Genomic DNA, 13,674 nt, shown 5'->3' with positions numbered 1-13,674 from the left:
GTGTGAAAAGATGCCGAAACCCGGGATCGAACCAGGGACCTTTAGATCTTCAGTCTAACGCTCTCCCAACTGAGCTATTTCGGCCTGTGCTGCTAGTTGTGGAGGTCACTGTTTTGGGAATTTGAAGATGTTCCACATCATAGAAATGCAAAGACATTGTGAATACAATTACAAGAATAACAAAAATTTCCAAACCGGAAGTAAATTTTTTAAACGTGTTGTGTTGTATTTTTGTACATTTATATGGTGTGAAAAGATGCCGAAACCCGGGATCGAACCAGGGACCTTTAGATCTTCAGTCTAACGCTCTCCCAACTGAGCTATTTCGGCCTCCTCTTACAGTAAGCGGGGACACTTTTTTAAAAAATTGAAGACACAACAACAGCATAGAAATCCAACTGCATTACAAACCAGAGTCCTCTCCAGCACAAGAAAATTTCCAATTACTTCACAGGAAGCTACATTTATTTAAATTAGTTGATAAGTATCAATATACTAGCAAGATAAAGCTTAACATTGAAGCAAGGACCTTTAGAGCTTCAGCGAGACCATGGCAAAACCTAGAGATGAGCCAGGTACTTCAAGATCTTCAGTGTAAAGCTCTGCATACTGAGCAAGGACCTGTAGAGCTTCAGCGAGACCATTGCAAAACCTAGAGATGTGCCAGATACTTCAAGATCTTCAGTGTAAAGCTCTCCACACTGAACTATTTTAGCTTCACGAGAGTGAAAAGATGATCTCCCTTTGAAGAATTTGAAGACATTCCATCGTGAACTAAATTTCACAAAGTTACAATACATTTAATATGAACCTTTCCAAAACCCAGAAACTAAACAGGGACCTTAAGCCTAATGCTCTGCCAACCAAGCCATTTGAGCCTCTGAGAAAACGTTTTGTTTTCAATTGAATTATGTTCTATATTTTTCTCAGGACATTTTGAACAATCTGGCAATTTTCAGGCAGCATGGAAATTCTAATAGACTAAGAAAAAACAAAACAAAACCGAAAGACTTTTTAAACTTTCATCAATCACATTGTTTTGGTTACCAAGCATATCCAATATTGGATTTCAAGTAGGGATGTTGAGATTTTCAGTGCATCAGTCCTTGCTGGTGGTTTTAAAGCCTACTGAAAACGTTTTGGGATGGATTTAGAAATGGGTACTTTTAATCATGTACTTTCCTGAATGAGGAGCATCCCTATCAATTTACGAAAGAAAAAGGAGACTTCCAAAATAGTTATCGGTTGTTTTATATCCAAAGAAGAACATGCCGAAACCCGGGATCGAACCTGGGACCTTTAGATCTTCAGTCTAACGCTCTCCCAACTGAGCTATTTCGGCCTGTGCTGCTAGTTGTGGAGGTCACTGTTTTGGGAATTTGAAGATGTTCCACATCATAGAAATGCAAAGACATTGTGAATACAATTACAAGAATAACAAAAATTTCCAAACCGGAAGTAAATTTTTTAAACGTGTTGTGTTGTATTTTTGTACATTTATATGGTGTGAAAAGATGCCGAAACCCGGGATCGAACCAGGGACCTTTAGATCTTCAGTCTAACGCTCTCCCAACTGAGCTATTTCTGCCTCCTCTTACAGTAAGCGGGGACACTTTTTTAAAAAATTGAAGACACAACAACAGCATAGAAATCCAACTGCATTACAAACCAGAGTCCTCTCCAGCACAAGAAAATTTCCAATTACTTCACAGGAAGCTACATTTATTTAAATTAGTTGATAAGTATCAATATACTAGCAAGACAAAGCTTAACATTGAAGCAAGGACCTTTAGAGCTTCAGCGAGACCATGGCAAAACCTAGAGATGAGCCAGGTACTTCAAGATCTTCAGTGTAAAGCTCTGCATACCGAGCAAGGACCTGTAGACCTTCAGCGAGACCATTGCAAAACCTAGAGATGTGCCAGATACTTCAAGATCTTCAGTGTAAAGCTCTCCACACTGAACTATTTTAGCTTCACGAGAGTGAAAAGATGATCTCCCTTTGAAGAATTTGAAGACATTCCATCGTGAACTAAATTTCACAAAGTTACAATACATTTAATATGAACCTTTCCAAAACCCAGAAACTAAACAGGGACCTTAAGCCTAAAGCTCTGCCAACCAAGCCATTTGAGCCTCTGAGAAAACGTTTTGTTTTCAATTGAATTATGTTCTATATTTTTCTCAGGACATTTTGAACAATCTGGCAATTTTCAGGCAGCATGGAAATTCTAATAGACTAAGAAAAAACAAAACAAAACCGAAAGACTTTTTAAACTTACATCAATCACATTGTTTTGGTTACCAAGCATATCCAATATTGGATTTCAAGTAGGGATGTTGAGATTTTCAGTGCATCTGTCCTTGCTGGTGGTTTTAAAGCCTACTGAAAACGTTTTGGGATGGATTTAGAAATGGGTACTTTTAATCATGTACTTGCCTGAATGAGGAGCATCCCTATCAATTAACGAAAGAAAAAGGAGACTTCCAAAATAGTTATCGGTTGTTTTGTATCCAAAGAAGAACATGCCGAAACCCGGGATTGAACCAGGGACCTTTAGATCTTCAGTCTAACGCTCTCCCAACTGAGCTATTTTGGCCTGTGCTTCTAGTTGTGGAGGTCACTGTTTTGGGAATTTGAAGATGTTCCACATCATAGAAATGCAAAGACATTGTGAATACAATTACAAGAATAACAAAAATTTCCAAACCGGAAGTAAATTTTTTAAACGTGTTGTGTTGTATTTTTGTACATTTATATGGTGTGAAAAGATGCCGAAACCCGGGATTGAACCAGGGACCTTTAGATCTTCAGTCTAACGCTCTCCCAACTGAGCTATTTCGGCCTCCTCTAACAGTAAGCGTGGACACTTTTTAAAAAAATTGAAGACACAACAACAGCATAGAAATCCAACTGAATTACAAACCAGAGTCCTCTCCAGCACAAGAAAATTTCCAATTACTTCACAGGAAGCTACATTTATTTAAATTAGTTGATAAGTATCAATATACTAGCAAGATAAAGCTTAACATTGAAGCAAGGACCTTTAGAGCTTCAGCGAGACCATGGCAAAACCTAGAGATGAGCCAGGTACTTCAAGATCTTCAGTGTAAAGCTCTGCATACTGAGCAAGGACCTGTAGAGCTTCAGCGAGACCATTGCAAAACCTAGAGATGTGCCAGATACTTCAAGATCTTCAGTGTAAAGCTCTTTACACTGAACTATTTTAGATTCACGAGAGTGAAAAGATGATCTCCCTTTGAAGAATTTGAAGACATTCCATCGTGAACTAAATTTCACAAAGTTACAATACATTTAATATGAACCTTTCCAAAACCCAGAAACTAAACAGGGACCTTAAGCCTAATGCTCTGCCAACCAAGCCATTTGAGCCTCTGAGAAAACGTTTTGTTTTCAATTGAATTATGTTCTATATTTTTCTCAGGACATTTTGAACAATCTGGCAATTTTCAGGCAGCATGGAAATTCTAATAGACTAAGAAAAAACAAAACAAAACCGAAAGACTTTTTAAACTTTCATCAATCACATTGTTTTGGTTACCAAGCATATCCAATATTGGATTTCAAGTAGGGATGTTGAGATTTTAAGTGCATCAGTCCTTGCTGGTGGTTTTAAAGCCTACTGAAAACGTTTTGGGATGGATTTAGAAATGGGTACTTTTAATCATGTACTTTCCTGAATGGGGAGCATCCCTATCAATTTACGAAAGAAAAAGGAGACTTCCAAAATAGTTATCAGTTGTTTTATATCCAAAGAAGAACGTGCCGAAAACCGGGATCGAACCAGGGACCTTTAGATCTTCAGTCTAACGCTCTCCCAACTGAGCTATTTCGGCCTGTGCTGCTAGTTGTGGAGGTCACTGTTTTGGGAATTTGAAGATGTTCCACATCATAGAAATGCAAAGACATTGTGAATACAATTACAAGAATAACAAAAATTTCCAAACCGGAAGTAAATTTTTTAAACGTGTTGTGTTGTATTTTTGTACATTTATATGGTGTGAAAAGATGCCGAAACCCGGGATCGAACCAGGGACCTTTAGATCTTCAGTCTAACGCTCTCCCAACTGAGCTATTTCTGCCTCCTCTTACAGTAAGCGGGGACACTTTTTTAAAAAATTGAAGACACAACAACAGCATAGAAATCCAACTGCATTACAAACCAGAGTCCTCTCCAGCACAAGAAAATTTCCAATTACTTCACAGGAAGCTACATTTATTTAAATTAGTTGATAAGTATCAATATACTAGCAAGATAAAGCTTAACATTGAAGCAAGGACCTTTAGAGCTTCAGCGAGACCATGGCAAAACCTAGAGATGAGCCAGGTACTTCAAGATCTTCAGTGTAAAGCTCTGCATACCGAGCAAGGACCTGTAGAGCTTCAGCGAGACCATTGCAAAACCTAGAGATGTGCCAGATACTTCAAGATCTTCAGTGTAAAGCTCTCCACACAGAACTATTTTAGCTTCACGAGAGTGAAAAGATGATCTCCCTTTGAAGAATTTGAAGACATTCCATCGTGAACTAAATTTCGCAAAGTTACAATACATTTAATATGAACCTTTCCAAAACCCAGAAACTAAACAGGGACCTTAAGCCTAATGCTCTGCCAACCAAGCCATTTGAGCCTCTGAGAAAACATTTTGTTTTCAATTGAATTATGTTCTATATTTTTCTCAGGACATTTTGAACAATCTGGCAATTTTCAGGCAGCATGGAAATTCTAATAGACTAAGAAAAAACAAAACAAAACCGAAAGACTTTTTAAACTTACATCAATCACATTGTTTTGGTTACCAAGCATATCCAATATTGGATTTCAAGTAGGGATGTTGAGATTTTCAGTGCATCTGTCCTTGCTGGTGGTTTTAAAGCCTACTGAAAACGTTTTGGGATGGATTTAGAAATGGGTACTTTTAATCATGTACTTGCCTGAATGAGGAGCATCCCTATCAATTAACGAAAGAAAAAGGAGACTTCCAAAATAGTTATCGGTTGTTTTATATCCAAAGAAGAACATGCCGAACCCCGGGATTGAACCAGGGACCTTTAGATCTTCAGTCTAACGCTCTCCCAACTGAGCTATTTCGGCCTGTGCTGCTAGCTGTGGAGGTCACTGTTTTGGGAATTTGAAGATGTTCCACATCATAGAAATGCAAAGACATTGTGAATACAATTACAAGAATAACAAAAATTTCCAAATCGGAAGTAAATTTTTTAAACGTGTTGTGTTGTATTTTTGTACATTTATACGGTGTGAAAAGATGCCGAAACCCGGGATCGAACCAGGGACCTTTAGATCTTCAGTCTAACGCTCTCCCAACTGAGCTATTTCGGCCTCCTCTAACAGTAAGCGTGGACACTTTTTAAAAAAATTGAAGACACAACAACAGCATAGAAATCCAACTGCATTACAAACCAGAGTCCTCTCCAGCACAAGAAAATTTCCAATTACTTCACAGGAAGCTACATTTCTTTAAATTAGTTGATAAGTATCAATATACTAGCAAGATAAAGCTTAACATTGAAGCAAGGACCTTTAGAGCTTCAGCGAGACCATGGCAAAACCTAGAGATGAGCCAGGTACTTCAAGATCTTCAGTGTAAAGCTCTGCATACCGAGCAAGGACCTGTAGAGCTTCAGCGAGACCATTGCAAAACCTAGAGATGTGCCAGATACTTCAAGATCTTCAGTGTAAAGCTCTCCACACAGAACTATTTTAGCTTCACGAGAGTGAAAAGATGATCTCCCTTTGAAGAATTTGAAGACATTCCATCGTGAACTAAATTTCACAAAGTTACAATACATTTAATATGAACCTTTCCAAAACCCAGAAACTAAACAGGGACCTTAAGCCTAATGCTCTGCCAACCAAGCCATTTGAGCCTCTGAGAAAACGTTTTGTTTTCAATTGAATTATGTTCTATATTTTTCTCAGGACAATTTGAACAATCTGTCAATTTTCAGGCAGCATGGAAATTCTAATAGACTAAGAAAAAACAAAACAAAACCGAAAGACTTTTTAAACTTTCATCAATCACATTGTTTTGGTTACCAAGCATATCCAATATTGGATTTCAAGTAGGGATGTTGAGATTTTCAGTGCATCAGTCCTTGCTGGTGGTTTTAAAGCCTACTGAAAACGTTTTGGGATGGATTTAGAAATGGGTACTTTTAATCATGTACTTTCCTGAATGAGGAGCATCCCTATCAATTTACGAAAGAAAAAGGAGATTTCCAAAATAGTTATCAGTTGTTTTATATCCAAAAAAGAACGTGCCGAAACCTGGGATTGAACCAGGGACCTTTAGATCTTCAGTCTAACGCTCTCCCAACTGAGCTATTTCGGCCTGTGCTGCTAGTTGTGGAGGTCACTGTTTTGGGAATTTGAAGATGTTCCACATCATAGAAATGCAAAGACATTGTGAATACAATTACAAGAATAACAAAAATTTCCAAACCGGAAGTAAATTTTTTAAACGTGTTGTGTTGTATTTTTGTACATTTATATGGTGTGAAAAGATGCCGAAACCCGGGATCGAACCAGGGACCTTTAGATCTTCAGTCTAACGCTCTCCCAACTGAGCTATTTCGGCCTCCTCTAACATTAAGCGTGGACACTTTTTAAAAAAATTGAAGACACAACAACAGCATAGAAATCCAACTGCATTACAAACCAGAGTCCTCTCCAGCACAAGAAAATTTCCAATTACTTCACAGGAAGCTACATTTATTTAAATTAGTTGATAAGTATCAATATACTAGCAAGATAAAGCTTAACATTGAAGCAAGGACCTTTAGAGCTTTAGCGAGACCATGGCAAAACCTAGAGATGAGCCAGGTACTTCAAGATCTTCAGTGTAAAGCTCTGCATACTGAGCAAGGACCTGTAGAGCTTCAGCGAGACCATTGCAAAACCTAGAGATGTGCCAGATACTTCAAGATCTTCAGTGTAAAGCTCTCCACACAGAACTATTTTAGCTTCACGAGAGTGAAAAGATGATCTCCCTTTGAAGAATTTGAAGACATTCCATCGTGAACTAAATTTCACAAAGTTACAATACATTTAATATGAACCTTTCCAAAACCCAGAAACTAAACAGGGACCTTAAGCCTAATGCTCTGCCAACCAAGCCATTTGAGCCTCTGAGAAAACGTTTTGTTTTCAATTGAATTATGTTCTATATTTTTCTCAGGACAATTTGAACAATCTGTCAATTTTCAGGCAGCATGGAAATTCTAATAGACTAAGAAAAAACAAAACAAAACCGAAAGACTTTTTAAACTTTCATCAATCACATTGTTTTGGTTACCAAGCATATCCAATATTGGATTTCAAGTAGGGATGTTGAGATTTTCAGTGCATCAGTCCTTGCTGGTGGTTTTAAAGCCTACTGAAAACGTTTTGGGATGGATTTAGAAATGGGTACTTTTAATCATGTACTTTCCTGAATGAGGAGCATTAACGAATTAACGAAAGAAAAAGGAGACTTCCAAAATAGTTATCGGTTGTTTTATATCCAAAGAAGAACATGCCGAACCCCGGGATTGAACCAGGGACCTTTAGATCTTCAGTCTAACGCTCTCCCAACTGAGCTATTTCGGCCTGTGCTGCTAGTTGTGGAGGTCACTGTTTTGGGAATTTGAAGATGTTCCACATCATAGAAATGCAAAGACATTGTGAATACAATTACAAGAATAACAAAAATTTCCAAACCGGAAGTAAATTTTTTAAACGTGTTGTGTTGTATTTTTGTACATTTATATGGTGTGAAAAGATGCCGAAACCCGGGATCGAACCAGGGACCTTTAGATCTTCAGTCTAACGCTCTCCCAACTGAGCTATTTCGGCCTCCTCTTACAGTAAGCGGGGACACTTTTTTAAAAAATTGAAGACACAACAACAGCATAGAAATCCAACTGCATTACAAACCAGAGTCCTCTCCAGCACAAGAAAATTTCCAATTACTTCACAGGAAGCTACATTTATTTAAATTAGTTGATAAGTATCAATATACTAGCAAGATAAAGCTTAACATTGAAGCAAGGACCTTTAGAGCTTCAGCGAGACCATGGCAAAACCTAGAGATGAGCCAGGTACTTCAAGATCTTCAGTGTAAAGCTCTGCATACTGAGCAAGGACCTGTAGAGCTTCAGCGAGACCATTGCAAAACCTAGAGATGTGCCAGATACTTCAAGATCTTCAGTGTAAAGCTCTCCACACTGAACTATTTTAGCTTCACGAGAGTGAAAAGATGATCTCCCTTTGAAGAATTTGAAGACATTCCATCGTGAACTAAATTTCACAAAGTTACAATACATTTAATATGAACCTTTCCAAAACCCAGAAACTAAACAGGGACCTTAAGCCTAATGCTCTGCCAACCAAGCCATTTGAGCCTCTGAGAAAACGTTTTGTTTTCAATTGAATTATGTTCTATATTTTTCTCAGGACATTTTGAACAATCTGGCAATTTTCAGGCAGCATGGAAATTCTAATAGACTAAGAAAAAACAAAACAAAACCGAAAGACTTTTTAAACTTTCATCAATCACATTGTTTTGGTTACCAAGCATATCCAATATTGGATTTCAAGTAGGGATGTTGAGATTTTCAGTGCATCAGTCCTTGCTGGTGGTTTTAAAGCCTACTGAAAACGTTTTGGGATGGATTTAGAAATGGGTACTTTTAATCATGTACTTTCCTGAATGAGGAGCATCCCTATCAATTTACGAAAGAAAAAGGAGACTTCCAAAATAGTTATCGGTTGTTTTATATCCAAAGAAGAACATGCCGAAACCCGGGATCGAACCTGGGACCTTTAGATCTTCAGTCTAACGCTCTCCCAACAGAGCTATTTCGTCCTGTGCTGCTAGTTGTGGAGGTCACTGTTTTGGGAATTTGAAGATGTTCCACATCATAGAAATGCAAAGACATTGTGAATACAATTACAAGAATAACAAAAATTTCCAAACCGGAAGTAAATTTTTTAAACGTGTTGTGTTGTATTTTTGTACATTTATATGGTGTGAAAAGATGCCGAAACCCAGGATCGAACCAGGGACCTTTAGATCTTCAGTCTAACGCTCTCCCAACTGAGCTATTTCTGCCTCCTCTTACAGTAAGCGGGGACACTTTTTTAAAAAATTGAAGACACAACAACAGCATAGAAATCCAACTGCATTACAAACCAGAGTCCTCTCCAGCACAAGAAAATTTCCAATTACTTCACAGGAAGCTACATTTATTTAAATTAGTTGATAAGCATCAATATACTAGCAAGATAAAGCTTAACATTGAAGCAAGGACCTTTAGAGCTTCAGCGAGACCATGGCAAAACCTAGAGATGAGCCAGGTACTTCAAGATCTTCAGTGTAAAGCTCTGCATACTGAGCAAGGACCTGTAGAGCTTCAGCGAGACCATTGCAAAACCTAGAGATGTGCCAGATACTTCAAGATCTTCAGTGTAAAGCTCTTTACACTGAACTATTTTAGCTTCACGAGAGTTAAAAGATGATCTCCCTTTGAAGAATTTGAAGACATTCCATCGTGAACTAAATTTCACAAAGTTACAATACATTTAATATGAACCTTTCCAAAACCCAGAAACTAAACAGGGACCTTAAGCCTAATGCTCTGCCAACCAAGCCATTTGAGCCTCTGAGAAAACGTTTTGTTTTCAATTGAATTATGTTCTATATTTTTCTCAGGACATTTTGAACAATCTGGCAATTTTCAGGCAGCATGGAAATTCTAATAGACTAAGAAAAAACAAAACAAAACCGAAAGACTTTTTAAACTTTCATCAATCACATTGTTTTGGTTACCAAGCATATCCAATATTGGATTTCAAGTAGGGATGTTGAGATTTTCAGTGCATCAGTCCTTGCTGGTGGTTTTAAAGCCTACTGAAAACGTTTTGGGATGGATTTAGAAATGGGTACTTTTAATCATGTACTTTCCTGAATGAGGAGCATCCCTATCAATTTACGAAAGAAAAAGGAGACTTCCAAAATAGTTATCGGTTGTTTTATATCCAAAGAAGAACATGCCGAAACCCGGGATCGAACCAGGGACCTTTAGATCTTCAGTCTAACGCTCTCCCAACTGAGCTATTTCGGCCTGTGCTGCTAGTTGTGGAGGTCACTGTTTTGGGAATTTGAAGATGTTCCACATCATAGAAATGCAAAGACATTGTGAATACAATTACAAGAATAACAGAAATTTCCAAACCGGAAGTAAATTTTTTAAACGTGTTGTGTTGTATTTTTGTACATTTATATGGTGTGAAAAGATGCCGAAACCCGGGATCGAACCAGGGACCTTTAGATCTTCAGTCTAACGCTCTCCCAACTGAGCTATTTCGGCCTCCTCTTACAGTAAGCGTGGACACTTTTTAAAAAAAATGGAAAACACAACAACAGCATAGAAATCCAACTGCATTACAAACCAGAGTCCTCTCCAGCACAAGAAAATTTCCAATTACTTCACAGGAAGCTACATTTATTTAAATTAGTTGATAAGTATCAATATACTAGCAAGATAAAGCTTAACATTGAAGCAAGGACCTTTAGAGCTTCAGCGAGACCATGGCAAAACCTAGAGATGAGCCAGGTACTTCAAGATCTTCAGTGTAAAGCTCTGCATACTGAGCAAGGACCTGTAGAGCTTCAGCGAGACCATTGCAAAACCTAGAGATGTGCCAGATACTTTAAGATTTTCAGTGTAAAGCTCTTTACACTGAACTATTTTAGCTTCACGAGAGTGAAAAGATGATCTCCCTTTGAAGAATTTGAAGACATTCCATCGTGAACTAAATTTCACAAAGTTACAATACATTTAATATGAACCTTTCCAAAACCCAGAAACTAAACAGGGACCTTAAGCCTAATGCTCTGCCAACCAAGCCATTTGAGCCTCTGAGAAAACGTTTTGTTTTCAATTGAATTATGTTCTATATTTTTCTCAGGACATTTTGAACAATCTGGCAATTTTCAGGCAGCATGGAAATTCTAATAGACTAAGAAAAAACAAAACAAAACCGAAAGACTTTTTAAACTTTCATCAATCACATTGTTTTGGTTACCAAGCATATCCAATATTGGATTTCAAGTAGGGATGTTGAGATTTTCAGTGCATCAGTCCTTGCTGGTGGTTTTAAAGCCTACTGAAAACGTTTTGGGATGGATTTAGAAATGGGTACTTTTAATCATGTACTTTCCTGAATGAGGAGCATCCCTATCAATTTACGAAAGAAAAAGGAGACTTCCAAAATAGTTATCGGTTGTTTTATATCCAAAGAAGAACATGCCGAAACCCGGGATCGAACCTGGGACCTTTAGATCTTCAGTCTAACGCTCTCCCAACAGAGCTATTTCGTCCTGTGCTGCTAGTTGTGGAGGTCACTGTTTTGGGAATTTGAAGATGTTCCACATCATAGAAATGCAAAGACATTGTGAATACAATTACAAGAATAACAAAAATTTCCAAACCGGAAGTAAATTTTTTAAACGTGTTGTGTTGTATTTTTGTACATTTATATGGTGTGAAAAGATGCCGAAACCCAGGATCGAACCAGGGACCTTTAGATCTTCAGTCTAACGCTCTCCCAACTGAGCTATTTCGGCCTCCTCTTACAGTAAGCGGGGACACTTTTTTAAAAAATTGAAGACACAACAACAGCATAGAAATCCAACTGCATTACAAACCAGAGTCCTCTCCAGCACAAGAAAATTTCCAATTACTTCACAGGAAGCTACATTTATTTAAATTAGTTGATAAGCATCAATATACTAGCAAGATAAAGCTTAACATTGAAGCAAGGACCTTTAGAGCTTCAGCGAGACCATGGCAAAACCTAGAGATGAGCCAGGTACTTCAAGATCTTCAGTGTAAAGCTCTGCATACTGAGCAAGGACCTGTAGGGCTTCAGCGAGACCATTGCAAAACCTAGAGATGTGCCAGATACTTCAAGATCTTCAGTGTAAAGCTCTCCACACTGAACTATTTTAGCTTCACGAGAGTGAAAAGATGATCTCCCTTTGAAGAATTTGAAGACATTCCATCGTGAACTAAATTTCACAAAGTTACAATACATTTAATATGAACCTTTCCAAAACCCAGAAACTAAACAGGGACCTTAAGCCTAAAGCTCTGCCAACCAAGCCATTTGAGCCTCTGAGAAAACGTTTTGTTTTCAATTGAATTATGTTCTATATTTTTCTCAGGACATTTTGAACAATCTGGCAATTTTCAGGCAGCATGGAAATTCTAATAGACTAAGAAAAAACAAAACAAAACCGAAAGACTTTTTAAACTTACATCAATCACATTGTTTTGGTTACCAAGCATATCCAATATTGGATTTCAAGTAGGGATGTTGAGATTTTCAGTGCATCTGTCCTTGCTGGTAGTTTTAAAGCCTACTGAAAACGTTTTGGGATGGATTTAGAAATGGGTACTTTTAATCATGTACTTGCCTGAATGAGGAGCATCCCTATCAATTAACGAAAGAAAAAGGAGACTTCCAAAATAGTTATCGGTTGTTTTGTATCCAAAGAAGAACATGCCGAAACCCGGGATTGAACCAGGGACCTTTAGATCTTCAGTCTAACGCTCTCCCAACTGAGCTATTTTGGCCTGTGCTGCTAGTTGTGGAGGTCACTGTTTTGGGAATTTGAAGATGTTCCACATCATAGAAATGCAAAGACATTGTGAATACAATTACAAGAATAACAAAAATTTCCAAACCGGAAGTAAATTTTTTAAACGTGTTGTGTTGTATTTTTGTACATTTATATGGTGTGAAAAGATGCCGAAACCCGGGATCGAACCAGGGACCTTTAGATCTTCAGTCTAACGCTCTCCCAACTGAGCTATTTCGGCCTCCTCTAACAGTAAGCGTGGACACTTTTTAAAAAAATTGAAGACACAACAACAGCATAGAAATCCAACTGAATTACAAACCAGAGTCCTCTCCAGCACAAGAAAATTTCCAATTACTTCACAGGAAGCTACATTTATTTAAATTAGTTGATAAGTATCAATATACTAGCAAGATAAAGCTTAACATTGAAGCAAGGACCTTTAGAGCTTCAGCGAGACCATGGCAAAACCTAGAGATGAGCCAGGTACTTCAAGATCTTCAGTGTAAAGCTCTGCATACTGAGCAAGGACCTGTAGAGCTTCAGCGAGACCATTGCAAAACCTAGAGATGTGCCAGATACTTCAAGATCTTCAGTGTAAAGCTCTTTACACTGAACTATTTTAGATTCACGAGAGTGAAAAGATGATCTCCCTTTGAAGAATTTGAAGACATTCCATCGTGAACTAAATTTCACAAAGTTACAATACATTTAATATGAACCTTTCCAAAACCCAGAAACTAAACAGGGACCTTAAGCCTAATGCTCTGCCAACCAAGCCATTTGAGCCTCTGAGAAAACGTTTTGTTTTCAATTGAATTATGTTCTATATTTTTCTCAGGACATTTTGAACAATCTGGCAATTTTCAGGCAGCATGGAAATTCTAATAGACTAAGAAAAAACAAAACAAAACCGAAAGACTTTTTAAACTTTCATCAATCACATTGTTTTGGTTACCAAGCATATCCAATATTGGATTTCAAGTAGGGATGTTGAGATTTTAAG

At 37.8% G+C, this 13,674-nt stretch overlaps 8 non-coding genes across 8 annotated transcripts; all 8 read right to left on the bottom strand.

The window, feature by feature from the left end:
• Window positions 1-11: 11 nt before the first annotated feature.
• TRNAF-GAA (transfer RNA phenylalanine (anticodon GAA)) lies at window positions 12-84 on the bottom strand. Its single transcript has one exon. It is a non-coding gene; the product is annotated as a tRNA-Phe (tRNA).
• A 173-nt stretch (window positions 85-257) lies between these two features.
• On the bottom strand, window positions 258-330 carry TRNAF-GAA (transfer RNA phenylalanine (anticodon GAA)). Its single transcript has one exon. It is a non-coding gene; the product is annotated as a tRNA-Phe (tRNA).
• Window positions 331-5,289: 4,959 nt separating this feature from the next.
• Window positions 5,290-5,362, bottom strand: TRNAF-GAA (transfer RNA phenylalanine (anticodon GAA)). The gene has a single exon. It is a non-coding gene; the product is annotated as a tRNA-Phe (tRNA).
• A 1,185-nt stretch (window positions 5,363-6,547) lies between these two features.
• Window positions 6,548-6,620, bottom strand: TRNAF-GAA (transfer RNA phenylalanine (anticodon GAA)). The gene has a single exon. It is a non-coding gene; the product is annotated as a tRNA-Phe (tRNA).
• A 1,183-nt stretch (window positions 6,621-7,803) lies between these two features.
• TRNAF-GAA (transfer RNA phenylalanine (anticodon GAA)) lies at window positions 7,804-7,876 on the bottom strand. The gene has a single exon. It is a non-coding gene; the product is annotated as a tRNA-Phe (tRNA).
• A 2,197-nt stretch (window positions 7,877-10,073) lies between these two features.
• TRNAF-GAA (transfer RNA phenylalanine (anticodon GAA)) lies at window positions 10,074-10,146 on the bottom strand. The gene has a single exon. It is a non-coding gene; the product is annotated as a tRNA-Phe (tRNA).
• Window positions 10,147-10,319: 173 nt separating this feature from the next.
• TRNAF-GAA (transfer RNA phenylalanine (anticodon GAA)) lies at window positions 10,320-10,392 on the bottom strand. Its single transcript has one exon. It is a non-coding gene; the product is annotated as a tRNA-Phe (tRNA).
• Window positions 10,393-12,836: 2,444 nt separating this feature from the next.
• TRNAF-GAA (transfer RNA phenylalanine (anticodon GAA)) lies at window positions 12,837-12,909 on the bottom strand. The gene has a single exon. It is a non-coding gene; the product is annotated as a tRNA-Phe (tRNA).
• Window positions 12,910-13,674: the final 765 nt, after the last annotated feature.

Source organism: Engystomops pustulosus, chromosome 1, assembly GCF_040894005.1.
Source record: "Engystomops pustulosus chromosome 1, aEngPut4.maternal, whole genome shotgun sequence".
NCBI classification, from domain to species: Eukaryota; Metazoa; Chordata; class Amphibia; order Anura; family Leptodactylidae; genus Engystomops; species Engystomops pustulosus.
Note: the sequence above shows the minus strand (reverse complement) of the source record. Positions and strands in the feature narration are given on the sequence as shown.